The sequence below is a fragment of the Salvia miltiorrhiza genome, chromosome 8 (assembly GCF_028751815.1).
Source record: "Salvia miltiorrhiza cultivar Shanhuang (shh) chromosome 8, IMPLAD_Smil_shh, whole genome shotgun sequence".
NCBI lineage: Eukaryota > Viridiplantae > Streptophyta > Magnoliopsida > Lamiales > Lamiaceae > Salvia > Salvia miltiorrhiza.
The window spans coordinates 46,669,406-46,682,631 of record NC_080394.1 but is presented as its reverse complement, the minus strand read 5'-3'; the positions used below and the strand labels follow the sequence as shown (position 1 = coordinate 46,682,631).

General features: G+C 37.1%; 1 long non-coding RNA gene across 1 annotated transcript; it reads left to right on the top strand.

Annotated features, from left to right (window-relative positions):
• Positions 1 to 4,766: 4,766 nt before the first annotated feature.
• On the top strand, positions 4,767 to 11,009 carry LOC130996839 (uncharacterized). Its single transcript, XR_009092839.1, has 5 exons — positions 4,767 to 4,945; positions 5,036 to 5,095; positions 5,195 to 5,256; positions 6,309 to 6,386; positions 10,726 to 11,009. It is a non-coding gene; the product is annotated as an uncharacterized LOC130996839 (long non-coding RNA).
• The last annotated feature ends 2,217 nt before the right edge of the window (positions 11,010 to 13,226 follow it).

The following is a 13,226-nucleotide window of genomic DNA, read 5'->3' as shown; positions in this document are numbered from 1 at the left end:
GGGATAATTAAACAAAGAAGAATCACATTTCATAATTTAACAAAAGGAATATTTATAATATAACAGAAGTTTAGTCGTATAGACTCAAATAACTAGTAAGTTCAGATATCTCTGACTTAGCCAAATAAACATAAAACTTCTGAGTACGCAGCGGAATAAGGTTCTGATTACATGTATGAAGACATGTAACCCTAGAGTTCATTAATACATAATAAGACAAAAGAATCCCGCTCGTCACTTCATCACCATCTGCAGCTGCTCAACCTGCACATTTAGAAATATATGCAGGGCTTGAGTACAAAAGTACTCAATGGGCACGTATGCCTAAGTATAAAAATACATGCTTTAAAACTGTAAATTGTCATGCCATCATAAACAGTATAGCAAGGGAGTTTTTCGCTAAGAGGCCCAAGCTTACTAAATTCATTTGTGATTCTTAAAGTTCGACTGCAGTCTAAGTTCTCTTGTAATCTATCATATCTGGAACTTTGTGCCGGAGAGGTGGCCACCTCTCACGGTCACTTGACCGGCCAACCCGCTAGATGACTCACGGTCACTGGTGTACACTAGCCCTGGCAGGATAGCTATCAACTGCTCAAGACCCGAATTCGATTACATGATAAAAGCCACATCAGATAGATATCATACTGAAATTTAAACATTTTATGGCAAGACAATATTTGAAATAACTTCAATTAATTTAGTCATGAAATAACTTGCTTGAACGTAACATTTAAACTCATTTGATATATATGAAAGTAATGCCCACCTGATAGAAACTTTCTGTGATACAGTAGCTCCTTGACCGATTATTAATCTCGTGCTTGACCTTTATTACGAGAATATAAATAAGATACTGCTCGAGTAAAATCCTCAAATAATGAGAATACAGAATTAATGATGCATGATCCTTATGCATGAATTATTATTCTGAGATAATAATCTGGAAGATTCTATTATAAATCCAAGCTATTGGATTTAAACAAAAGCTAAGTCTCGTCTCATGAAGCCGGATAATTAATAAAAATTAATCCGTTCTCTTAGGGTGTTCTAATTCGCCAATTAAATAAATCCATCCTTCGTGGTCGTTACTAAGATATAACTAATTCGGCTTATTCGCTGAATACTCTCATAAAATCTCTCGGCTTAATAAATAGGAATAGTAATGTTATAAGATTAAATAATTAAAAGGCTCAACATAAGGCAGCCTAATAATTAATTAAGTAGAAGTGGCTTGAATAATTAACATGAGAGGCCCAATTGAAATAGTTCATCGGCTCAAGTATTTAAATAAATCTTGGCCTAATAAATAAATAATTTGATTAGCTGGGCTTAATTAAATAGATCAAACGAGGCCCAACGAAGATAATATAACAAAGGCCCAATGAATTAAACTAAAGTCCAATTAAAATAGATTGCAGTTGGGCTTTTATTAATAAACTCGGGCCAAAGAGAAATAATAAAGGCCCATATGAAAATAAATACAACTAGGCCCAAAGAAAATAAATAGGAGGCCCAATTTTCGGCCCAATTATTAAAATAAATAGAGTCCAACTCAATTAAATAAAGCCCATACAAATCAAAACAACAATTAAATCAAAGCCCATATAAATAAAATCAGAGGCCCAATCAGTAATTAAAATCGGTCCATATAAATAAATTCTGAAGCCCAATTCCTAATTTAAAATCGGTCCAAAATTAATAAATAACTCAGCCCAACTCAAGCCCACTGAAAATAAATAACAAAGCCCAATAAATAAATAGGAGGCCCAAATTTTTCGGCCCAACTCAATTAAAGAGAAAGGCCCAATTACAATAATAATCAAGAAAGCCCAAATGCCTTCCTCTCACCCTCAATACTCGGTCTCTCTCATCTCTCAAATCAAGCACGTCTCTCTCCCTCTCGCTCTGCCTTCAGCCGAGGCGCCCGCCGCCGCCGCTCCGCAAACCGGCGAGGCGGCGCTTCGCCGCTTCTCCCTTGTCACACCTCTATTCTCCCTCTCGATTCACGGACGAAGGCAAAACGAAAAGGGAGCCCTGATTTCCTCCCCAAATCAGAGAGCGCCGCCGCCGCTGCAACTGGAAGGCCGGAAGATTCGCCGCGCCGCTGCATGTCGGAATCCGTCTGCTCGTCGCCACGGTCTCTACCTGCTCCTCTCGTAATTTCTTTCTCCCTCTCCAAATCGACGGAACAAAGGAAGCCCTAACTTCACAAATTGGGGATCGCCGCCACTGCTTCGATCCGCCACCGCCGCGGAACCGGCGAGCGGCGCCGCTGCTGCTGTGCGATTTCCGGCGAGCAGGGGAGGGTCCGCCGTTGCTGCTATCTCCGGGTCGAAGGTTTGAGCCACGCCACGCTGCTACTGGATTCGGGCGAAGGGTACTCCGCCGCTGCTGAAATCCAGAATCGGCGAGAGCCATCGCCGAGGTCGGGAGTCGTCTGCCTTTCACCGCTCGACGCCGCTGTCCCCGCGAGTTGCCGCCCACTCGACGTCCTTCGGCCCAAACAAACAGGGCAGTAGCCCCCTCATTTCTAAAAGCTAAGTTCTTATACCTCTAATGTGAAATTCGATAGACTGTGCTGTGTGGTGAGGTTCTTATGGTAGTGGCAATATGAACTCATGAATATGAACTCATGTTCTTTCTAATCTGAACATAGGATGAAATATTGATATATGGTGATATAATGTGGTTGTGTTACTCTACTCTGTATTCTGCATTCTTATGGAAATTAACTGAAATGTGTTGTTGGTTTTGAGCATGTAACATAAGCTTGAAGTAAGTGAGGTGATGAATACCTTAATGTTTGGTTGGCTGTTGTTGAGGTACTAGATGAACTGGAATAGCTCTGAAATAATTTAACAGTTTTGCTCTTCAATAAGCGCAGGTGATGCTAAGGAATAAGGTGGAAGAAATGTAGCCAAAGTTTACCTTGAAGTGGCAGAGTATCGGATGAAGGTCCCTGCTTCTCCAAAAGCTTCTAAGTGTAAAAATGAGGAGAGTGGTGAATTGAGACTGCAGTGTGAGGTTAAAGGAGAAGCTGTTGCTAGGCACTTGAGTGTGTTGGAGAAGTTGTTGTAGTGGGTCGACAAATTGTAATGCTTGACAAAATGTAGTGTTTGACAAGATGTAGTGGAAAGAAAAAGAGAAGAAAAAGAAATAAAAAAAAAACAATGTAGAGGAGAATTATTGATGTATTTTCTCTGTCTCCGTGATTCTGTAACTGTAATAAAATACTGGCTTCGATTCTGCTTGATATTGTATTTACATAAATCTCGATTTCGACATGTGATATATCCCTAAAATCGATAAGTTATAAAATGAATCTAAATTAAATCCGTAGATTTAATTTGTTCGTTGTTCTGATATTTAAATTAAATCCGCAGATTTAATTAACTTCTTGAGTCGGAAATAATTCACGACCTGAGTAAAAATAAAATCATATTCCATCTCGCTTAAATAAATAACGTGACTTTGCTAAGTCAGTTATAACTCTGAAATAATATCATTGACTGCTTTAACAATATAAATTCAGGATCATAAGCTGAATTCATATCAGAATAATATCCGTTTTCATTCACTGATGAACAAAAATACACACTCATTACTGGATTTAAAATATATAAAAGAGCGGGTCACTACATTCCCCCCATCAATGAAGCCACATGCCACATTAAACACTAACCTAAGTAGCCAACCTTTCTAGCAAACAAGATCCCCCATTTTAAGCACACACATGCACATGCACCAATCTCCCTCTCTCCCCCTCATGCTCGGCCCTCTCCCCTCTCTCTTCTCTCCTTCTCTCTTCTCACTCTCCTACACCATTAATAGGATGACATCCTCAACATTTATCATCCCATTTAATTCAAGATATGCATTAAGTAAGGCAATCACTCCATCACATCATCTCATCAAAGCTCATCAAGACAAGCAAGCTCTCTCTCCCCTTTCTCCTTAAAATTTTCGGCAGCCCCCTCCCCTCCTCACTCCACCACACTTCTCTCCTTGTTTCACCATTTTTGGAAAGGATTAAGGAAGCCAAAAGTGCTACCCTCACACCAAGTTATCAAGTGTACTTCAATCTTTAAGCACAAGCTCCAAGAGGCCTACGCACCATCCCCTACTTCACCTCCATTGATCTTGTTGGTAGCAACCTCAATCCTCCTCTCATGTTATATATATATTTTCCTTGATATATAAGCATGTATATTGATGTATATTGAAGCATGAAAGTCCCCTCTCTACTCTTGTAATTCTCGAAAATTTTGATAAAAGAAAGCATGATGAATTCTTTCAACTTTCCACTACCTTCATGTGTTCATACACCTCTACATGTTAGATGCATGAGAGGAAGAGATATATTTCTTGAGAACCCTTGAAAGGGCTATATGTTATGATAAGTGAAGCATGATGAGTTATTAGTGCGAAGATGCATGAGAATGGTGATGACACTACAAAAAAACGCTAAATTTAGCTACGGAATTAGCTACGGATTTATTTCTGTAGCTATTCTGTGACGGAATCGCTACGGATTCGTGACGGATATATTTTATTAAATTTCCCAACGGATTTGACAACGGATTTCCGTAGCAATTCTTTAGCTACGGATATAATCCTTCACTAAAGTTTAAAAAAAATAGTAATTTTATTAAAAATTCTTAGCTACGGAATAACCGTAGCTAAAGCCGTAGCTAAACTGAAATTTTATCCTTAGCTACGGATTCTATCCGTAGCAAAATCAGTGTGACTTACTAGCTACGGAATTTCCGTAGCAAAATTGGATTTTCAAATTTAACGTTCAAGCTTTTTCCCCCAATTAAAACCTAGTTTTTTTCTCACTATTCCAGCCGCGCCTGGTCTTCCATTTCTCCCACCGCCGTCCTCTCACCGGCGTCGCCACCGTCCTTGCTCGGACGCTCATCGTCGCAGCCGCCGTCGATTGGTAAGTTCTCTTCGATTTGAGGGGGTTCTCTTCTGGTTATGGGATGTTAATAACTAAGCTTTGTTATTTGATATTATACTCCCAATTTAGGGATTGCACTGCCCTCGCCCAGCCCTACCCCGTCGCTCGACTCCATAGCTGCAACAATTGGTAAGCTTCGTTATCAATGCAGCAAACTTTTGATATGGATTTGTTGTTTTTGATATATTTGTTGCTGAAGACACACCTTTCTTCGTTATCATCCACCAGATTATCTCGCTGCTGCATTACGGCCTTTGATAGGAAGCACTATTGGCATTGCTGCAGTTCAGGTACTAAGATCAACTTCCTGCGGAATGTACTTTGGAAAATGTACTTTATGTTGACCTAATTATGCGGTCCTTAGCCGTCCTGCTGCAGATAATCATCTATCTTTTCCAGTTCTATGCCAGAAAAATATAGCGAGATGTTGATTATGATTAGTATATGCTGGTATGATTGTAATATTATTATTATTTGTTGTTTGGGTCCGGATATGGTGTTTGAAGATATTATCCAATTATATGGTTGTGATTGTGGGAAGCTGTGATGAGTAATAGTCCCATCATCTTGGTTGGTATAGGTAGGCAGCGTGTGAAATCCTTCAGTTGAAATGAAGAGGGGGCCTACAGCTTTTATAGTATTTGCTTTGGGTAGACTTATATATTTATGAAGAGGCCGTTTTATTTGAATGTGGCTAAAGAAATGAGATGTCTCTGTTGCAGAGATTCTAAGCAACCTTCTTAAAATACTTATATTTTTGTGCAAACAAAAAACACTGCAATGGTGCCTCGTTGAATTGTTCAACTTGCATAATTGGCAAATTGTTCACATTCCTTGTCTGCAACTTCATCCCTCTCATTCACCAAATTGCCCCTCTCTCCATCCACCTAGTATGCTCATGCTAAATTGCTAATACTATTTTTTTTTTTCTTGTTGGTGTTGGCAGTGGAAGATTCTCTATGTTGCTTTATCTGAACTACTGAAGAATGTACTTTGGAAAATGGAAATGATGTGATTTTTTTAAGTCTTTTTTAGCTGTGGTGTAACTTTGACTCTTTCCATGTGATGACTGACTGACTTCTTCATTTGGTTTATAAATATATCCTTTTTTTTTGGTGGGGGAGGGAAGAGGGGGGTGGGGTACCAGATGGAAACACTGAGTTTGATGCTTTGAGGGAATTTCTTTTATTTGGTAGTCATCTTTTACTTCTCTTATTCTGTTCAACAGTTACAGGAATCTGTGGTGTACACATATTTGCTGCAATTGGTTGCAGAAGCTTAAAATACGCAATGATCAATGCTTGAGCTTTGTATAATTAATCTCTTTTTTTTAATATTATAGCCATCAAAAAGCGGGGCCGTGTGTCTGTTACTTCGCCATTCCTAACTTCAAGGAAGCAGCATCGTGTGTCAATTACAGGTGAATTCTCATTAGGTATCCACTTGATTCAACTTGTTATCTTCATTCGCACACCACATTTCAGTCAGCTGCAAACATCCTAAGCCTTAGCTGAAGAAGCACACACGCATTCATATTCATTTATGTAATGCACACAGTTTTAAGAACAGAAACATAAATTTCTAATCTAGAAATCAAATCCCCAAGGATGCCCTTATTTGATGCACTTTCTAATCTAGAAATCAAATCCCCAATTCTGGCACTAGTTTTTTAATTAGGAAATGCAAGAATGACTCATCTTATTTGAATTTTTTTTTTTAGAGGGTTATTTGAAAATTCTTTATTATAGTATATATATATATATTCCAGATTACCTCATTTAGTGGAATTTATTTATTAGGAATTGCAAGAATGACTCAGAATCGTGAATGGATGTATAGTCGATATCTTTCTGATGGTAGTTGGAATCCCACATTTTTGTCGGGACTTGAAACTTTCCTTGAGTTTGCCACTAGTCAGCCAAACTTTATGAGTCGAGATAAAATTAAGTGCCCGTGCAAGAAATGTGACAATATATGGTATAGGGATGTGGATGAAGTTCGATACCATGTTTCAAAGGCTGGGTTCGTTTGGGATTATGAATTATGGAGGTTTCACGGAGAAACATCAATACCTTCAAATGAAGATATAAACATAGGTGTTGACGAGCAAGCACCCAATACCTATCATGCGATGATTATGGACGTTGCAGGTCCTCAGTTTGATATTGAGGACATTGAGGACATTGAAGAACCACCAAACTCCAAAGCAAAACAATTTTATGACATGTTAGCTGCTGCTGATAAAGAGTTATGGCCCGGTTGCAAGAACCATTCCCAATTGTCTTTTGTGGCTCGTTTAATGAGCTTGAAATCAGAGAATCACATGTCAGAGAGGTGCTTCGATCAGATGATAGAATTAATACAAGAGATTTTGCCAGAAGATAATTTGGCTCCTGATAACTTTTACGAGACAAAGAAACTACTTCGTGGCATGGGGTTGCCTGTTGAGAAGATAGACTGTTGTCCGAATAACTGTATGATATATTGGAGAGCTGATGCTGAATTGGTTTGTTGCAAATTTTGCAATACTTCACGTTTCAAGGAGAACAATGAAGAATCTGAAAGTGGTAAACAGAAACAAGTACCAGCCATGAAGATGTACTACTTTCCACTGACTCCTCGATTGCAGAGGCTATACGCATCTAAAGCTACGGCTAATGATATGCGATGGCATGCCTCTTCAGTAGATGATGGGATTATGCGTCATCCCGCAGATTCACCAGCCTGGAAGCATTTGAATGCAACTTTTCCAGAGTTTGCATCTGAGGTTCGAAATGTAAGGTTGGGTCTTTCTACAGACGGTTTTCAGCCATTTGGACAATCAGGGCAGCAATATTCCTCATGGCCGGTTATTGTTACGCCATATAATCTGCCTCCTTGGATGTGCATGAAGGAACAATACATGTTTCTTACCATCTTAGTGCCAGGGCCACGTAACCCGAAAGAAAAGTTGGATGTATTCTTACAACCACTAATATCTGAGTTGATAGATTTGTGGGAAGATGGTGAGCTTACATATGATGTGTCCTTGAAACAAAATTTTCAGATGCGAGCTGTTTTAATGTGGACAATTAGTGATTTTCCTGCTTATGCAATGTTGTCTGGTTGGAGTACTGCTGGAAGACTGGCATGTCCACATTGTATGGAAAAAACTGATGCTTTCACTCTATCACATAGCAGCAAACAATCATGGTTTGATAACCATCGAAAATTTTTACCAGCTTCTCACCCATTTCGTAGAAATAAAAAGAGTTTCAGAAAGAATACGGTGGTTACAGTCGAACCACCAAAAGCAAGAACTGGAGAAGAAATTTTGAATCAGATAGAGGCATTAGGTTTGGTAAAAGTCACCGATGACTATGACGAGACGAACAAATATGCCTCTAGTCGTTCTAGTAGTGGGTGGAAGAAGAAAAGCATATTTTGGGATCTTCCTTATTGGAAATCATTGTTGATACGGCATAATTTGGATGTCATGCACATTGAAAAGAATGTGTTTGATAACTTATTTAACACCGTGCTTAATGTTCAAGGGAAGACTAAGGATACAATCAAGTCTAGAGAAGAGCTGAACCAATATTGTGCAAGGCCAGAATTACAGCGAAATGAGTTGACAAACAAGTATCCAAAAGCTTGTTATACACTCGACAAGAATGAGAAAAAGGTCTTATGTGAATGGATCAAGGACCTTAGATTTCCGGATGGATATGTGTCCAATTTGGGTAGATGCGTGGATATTTCCGTAGCCATTTAGCTACGGATTTTTCCGTAGCTAAGTCCGTTGGTGACCGCTAGACGACGATTATGGCGACACACTCCGGCGAGGGATTTTCCGTAGCTAAATCCGTAGCTAACATTAGCGAGGGATCGGATTTCCGTAGCTAAAAATTTAGCGACGAGCGATATACCTACGGACGACATCCGTTCCCGATCCGTAGGTAAAACTGTTTAGCTACGGAATTAGTGTTTTTAGCTACGGAAATTTCCGTAGCTATTTTGCGCGAATTTTGTAGTGTGAAAGTATAGATCTAAGGTGATATGGGCATATGTGATAATTTCAACCATTTTGAGAAGTTTTCTTACGTTCTGGACTGATCAGTCGACGCGGTTTACCTCGTTCAAAAATCTTCAAAATTTCACAGTGTGTTGATATATGTGTCTTGAGGACACTGGTAAAATTTAAAGTCATTTGGACTTCGTTTACTACCTTGTTAAAATGTAAAACGTTTACTGCGCATTTCCGCAGGAAATCTAGAAGGGCAGTCCCTTGAGTCACACTTTTCAGTGACCTACAAAAATATTCAGCCTCCCAAATTTTTATGGTAGAAAGATACATGTGCTATAGAGATTCATGTAAATTGTCAAACCATTTGGCCAACGCTTGCTATTTTTCAAAAATCCTAGCTTCCAGTCGTGCAAAATTGCCGAATCTGGTAGACTGTGGGAAAACACCCATATCTCTTAAACCACTTGGAGTTTTTCACTCCACTTTTTTTTAAACGAATCTAGACTCAAAGAGGTTTTCATCGGTATAAGTCTCGAATCCAGGAGGTTCCTGAGTTAAAGCAGTTTATTCGTTAAAGTTGAGACAGAACAGAATGTTAAACTGGAAGTGTCCGAAAATTTTACCTTGATTTTGTGTTAAGAATTTTTAAAGGTTTTGGTGGAATTATACACCATGATATGGCATGAAAATGCTACTAGAAAGTTTTATAAATATTTTTCAAGGCTTACATGAATATTTGAGAATTTCCCTACAAGGAAAAAGATTTCAAGTTCATAGAATGACTTTTAAGTCATTTGACTATTGAGATAATTCATTTATATTATTATGTGAAATATTTGTTTATTTGAAGCATGAATGATTAAGTGTTTTTTTGAATGCTATTTACCTAGGATTGAGAGTCTTTTAATTGGATAAGATATCCGATTAAATTGGGAGGTCCAATTGGGTAAATAGTGGAGAAGTTATAAGATGAGATTAAGCATTGATGCAAGTATAAGTATTGAGATATTAGTTAGATGAATTCTAACTAAAGTTTATTTTGTCACATGGCAATCTAAACCACGTGCGCCACTAAAGGTTCGAGTGACAGCCGGCGTTAGTATGACCCCGAGCGTTGTGTCATCGACTCCTGAGACAGGTGGGCTTTATTCTAACTCTATTATGGCAAGCTACCATAATAATGAGTTCAAATGCAAAGTATTATGAAAATAAATCATGATGAAGCATTATTGATGAGTACTATGAAAATGAAGCATGTTGAAGCATTATTGATGCATATTATGAAAATTGTCATCTTGCCATATATATTATTGATGAGAATGAGATATGGTATGTTGCCTCTATGAAAGACATGATTATGATCATGATGCAAGATATCGGCCTTTGACTGATTTATATGACAGTAAAGGTTTTGTGCGCAGAGGTGATCGTGAGCCGTCTCTAGTCGGCCGGTCACGGTGATTTGAAGGAGGCCTCCTTCTCTTCACCTAGTATATATATGTATATGAGTTCTCATAGTTGGCACATACCGTGAATATAATGTCTGCAGACTAATGATATTATTATGATGATGCAAATGAGTTTATGACAGAAAAACGTGAACAGGTATTTTAAATCTCATGTAAATCCTGTTGATGCATTGAAAAGGGCAAGATTGACATATAGCTCTAAGAGCAAGATTTCAATTATTTCCGGCATGAGTCCACTGAGTGCTTTTTGGTACTCAGCCCTGCATATATTTCTAAATGTGCAGGTCTGGCTTGGCGCGAGGATGGGTGAAGGCTGTTGGAATTGTCAGTTGACCGTGTCTTTCTATGTCTCATGCTTATCTTATTGCTATGACTCTATAAGTTATTAAACTCCCTGCTATATGTCTTCACACATATAGTAACGCATCGCTGCACAACTCTGATGAATCTCTTTATTTAATTTGTTGTTGCCTGTAATATCCCATAAGGGAAAATACTTCTCAAACCTTGCTAAGTCTCGAATTATGTTTTACCAAGCAAGTAATTAATTTGGTCTTAAAGTCCTTCTTGAGAATGAGTATCAATTGCAAATGCTTCCGCTAATACAAGACGCAAATTCTATTTCTTTCACGATTATTTTTATTAGTCGTACGATACTTGGTATACGCTATCACTGGCTATATCGGGCTGCGACAAACTTTCTGTCTCATATAACCCGTAGGTTATAACTTTCTGTCTCATATAACCCGTAGGCTATAACTTTCTGTCTCATATAACCCGTAGGTTATAACTTTCTGTCTCATAGCCCGGAGGCTCTGCCTGCTTCTCACACATATAAATTGAGTAAAACGTATAATAAGGATAAACGTTAAATGCAACGTTATAACCCCACTTTAACCTTTCTTGGATAAAACTCGCAATTAAATAATCAAGTCTCGTGCGCCGTTCCTAAAATGAATTATGAAATCATAATTAAGATATGTTTAATCAAAGAATGCACATGAAGATGGATCTATAAATGTAAATAAAATCTTTTTCTATTATTACTAATAATTTACTAATCAAATATATACAACAATTACAATATGTATTTGGTAGAATGAAATCACCACTCACTAACATAAATAACGAGGAAGACTTATATATATATATAGTTATTATTACTTAAATAAATAAATAAATAAGGACTGCATATGCATCATCTTGTAATAGGATAACATTAAATAATATATATGTACATATACTTATGACTACTATATATATATATATATGTATACGTATCTAAAATGAAAGGTACATAATTAATACATATGTTAAACTTCAACAAAAATGTTAAAATAAATAAACATATGTATCCACTTATATATATATATATATATATATATATATATATATATATATATATATATATACACGTAGAAGACTCCCTAATAAATATTTATGCTTAAAATAAATGAAAAGTTAGATATAGGACACTCATGTTTATAGTATAAACTAGGAAATCATTACATATTATATATATATATATATATATATATACTTAATACATATGCAGCAGTAGCATGTTAGGATTAGGAGAAAAAAATAAAAAAAGAAACATTGCAAGACTATATGTACGAAAAATCTGACACAAAGCTAGGGAATAAAGAAAATGGTGTGCCCTATTCGGAAATGGCTGAGTGGAAAAATGAGATATTGTTCTTCTCTTTGACGAGAAAGAACCGCAACACAAATATTAGAAAAGAAGCCACAAGATAGAGAGTTTACCTCACTCAGGAGAAGAGTTCGGTGATTTTTATTTTTAAGTGTGAGAAATGAGGTGAAAGGAGCTGCTATTTATACAAGAGGTTGAGAGTTTATTTTTAGAAATAGTATCAATCAATTATTCTTCCCATGACTTCACAAGGAAAGCTTGACTAGGGTAAAATTTTGCAGCTGTAACTATGAACGAAAATAAAATAAAATAAAGGAAGTGTGCAAAACCTTATACTATTTTTCTTCGGGCCCAAGAAATGGGCTTCATAAATTAAAAGAATTTGGATTTTCTCAATAAATAGCTATTTGGACGTTATAAAAAAATATGTAGTATATAAAAGAGAAATTAAAAATATAACTATAGAAATAATACTAATAGGTAAAATAAATAATGCTTTGAATTTCTTATAATTAAATGCTCGTGCTCATGCAATATCTAGGCGCGATTTATAAGACTTAAAATTTAATTATTGAAATAAATTAAAGAAGAGGAATTTTGTCACGACCGCACTTGCTAAGGATAGCAAATTCGGGAAAACCGCGACTAGGGGAGGGGATTTAGGAGCGGGATTAGAAAAGGGGCATGTTTAGCTTCTTGATGACTCGACTTGTATAAAGAAATCAATCGAAATATCTAGATATCAATGAAGGCCACAAGGGGACCGTACGAAATATTATCCCAAAACGGGGTACTCAATGGTTTTAGTACATTATTAAATAATACATATTGTTTTGACAAATGACATAATATCTTAACATAATCAGTGTTCGCGGTTTTATAACAATTGGAATATATGTATGAAGACATATACTCTACTCTGAGGTACTCATTCTAGATCGACAAAAGCTCCGCTTGCACACTACATCCTCGATCACAGCTCAACCTGCACATTTAAAAATACATACAGGGCTAAGTACAAAAGTACTTAGTGGACACTTGCCGAAATTTACATACATGCATAATATTTTATTGTCAAGCCTTTCAACAATAGTAATATACGAGGGTTTTCCTTTAAAGACTCGTATTTAC